This window comes from Theobroma umbraticum, unplaced genomic scaffold (genome assembly GCF_002168275.2).
Source record: "Theobroma umbraticum cultivar Fairchild unplaced genomic scaffold, ASM216827v3 scaffold_67.0, whole genome shotgun sequence".
Lineage (NCBI taxonomy): Eukaryota > Viridiplantae > Streptophyta > Magnoliopsida > Malvales > Malvaceae > Theobroma > Theobroma umbraticum.
In genome coordinates this window covers 4442538-4444345 of record NW_018397262.1, presented here as the reverse complement: position 1 = coordinate 4444345, position 1808 = coordinate 4442538, and the positions used below count along the sequence as shown (strand labels likewise).

At 34.3% G+C, this 1808-nt stretch overlaps 1 pseudogene; it reads left to right on the top strand.

The window, feature by feature from the left end:
- Window positions 1–817: 817 nt before the first annotated feature.
- The window catches only part of LOC110419108 (cytosolic sulfotransferase 5 pseudogene), a 1069-nt pseudogene continuing 78 nt past the window's right edge, over window positions 818–1808 (top strand).

Here is a 1808-nt window from a genome sequence, read left to right as displayed (position 1 = left end):
TGTTTCAATATCAAAGACTTTCACTTACTTTCTTTTAGACACAAATATAGCAAATTTTGGATTAAAAAAGAAATAAAAAAATATATAGGATAAAAATAATGTGAAATATTTTAGAAAAACTAGAAATAAGAAGAAGAATAAAAAATTTAATTGGTATGAAATTATACAACAGAAAAAAGTATAAAAAATGAAAGACGCAAAAAAAAAAAATGCGAATAGGCGAAAATATCTGAAGGAGGGAATTTCAAGAAATTTATAAGTGACAATTTTCTTGAAAGTAAGTAAGAAAAATCTACTAATTTTACCAGACATTTTGAAAAAGTGAAGAAAATTTCAAATATCAAAGGTTTTCATTCATTTGATAACAAAAAGAAATATGAGAGAGGGAATTAAAATGTTAAGTCAAAGACAATTTGTTAAGATAAAAATGGATAACACATTATTAATTAGTTTTTTTTAATAGGAGTAGAAATTATAATTTTAATTAAGTAGTCAATCACATTTAAGCAAAAAAATTGATAATGTTTCTCAATTACGTTACTGATCATCTTTTCAATAAATATGTCAATCTTCTATCAAATGAGCAAAAATGGATGTAGAGTTGGGGATAATGGAAGCAATAATAGCTTTTCATTAAAAAATGTTTATTAAATTTTTAATTATACAAAAAAGGTTAGTAATATAATAAGCTTTTTGTTGGTATATTATATATGTTTAATTATTCATTAATTAAATGTTGAGCCTAGATATGGCCAACATACCGAATATTTTGAGAGCTAAGCAATGTTTTGCTGTATTACTCTCATGCTTACCAGTCCCTTTCTTCTCTTTATATTGCTTGAGATCGGCTTCTTTCTTCGAAGCAAGCAAAGTGCTGTTAAATACCGTATTTTATGTAGTGTTCTCATATCTAATCCATCATGGAGTCTAGCTTTCCAAATGCATCTTCTACTTTGCTCGCTGAACTCCCTAAAGAAAAATGGTGGGGTTCTGATCTTTACAACTGGGAAGGATTCTGGTTGGCAAGTTCTCTCCTTTCTCCTGTCATGGCTGCAAGATCAAACTTCCAAGCAAGCGACGATGATGTGTTTCTGACTTCTTCCATGAAGACAGGCACCACATGGCTCAAGGCTATCATCCCAACCATCATGAACCCCAAGGGTCGTACGAATGATGATATTGATGATCCTTTGCTCAAACATCATCCTAATGATCTCATGCCATCTCTGGAGCTGCAGCTTTTCAAGGAAAATCCCAACCCTGATCTCACAACTATGCCTTCTCCAAGACTATTTCGCAGCCATGTCCCTTATCCTTTGTTACCAGAATCTGTTAAGAACTCTGCTTGCAAGATTGTGTACATTACTCGAGACCCAAAGGACACGTTTGTTTCATTGTGGCACTTTATGAACTCTTGGGCTACTGCTATCGGAAAAGGTCCTTGGAAAATGAATGAAGCTTTTGAGAGCTTTTGTAGAGGGGTTCATGCCTACGGACCATTCCATGATCATGTATTGAGTTATTGGAAAGAGAGTTTAAGGAGGCCTGAGAAGATACTTTTTTTGAGATATGAAGACCTGAAGAAGGACCCAGAGGTGCAAGTGAAGAAGCTGGCTTCTTTCCTTGGAAGGCCTTTTGGCAAGGAGGAAGAGGTTGACAAGGTCTTGTGGAGATGCAGCCTGGAAAGGCTCAAAAACCTGGAGGTTAACCAAAATGGAGTTGACCCTTGGCTAGGTATTAACTATAAGTTCTATTTCAGGCGTGGCATTGTTGGGGATTGGGAAAACAACATCACTGAAGAGATGAAA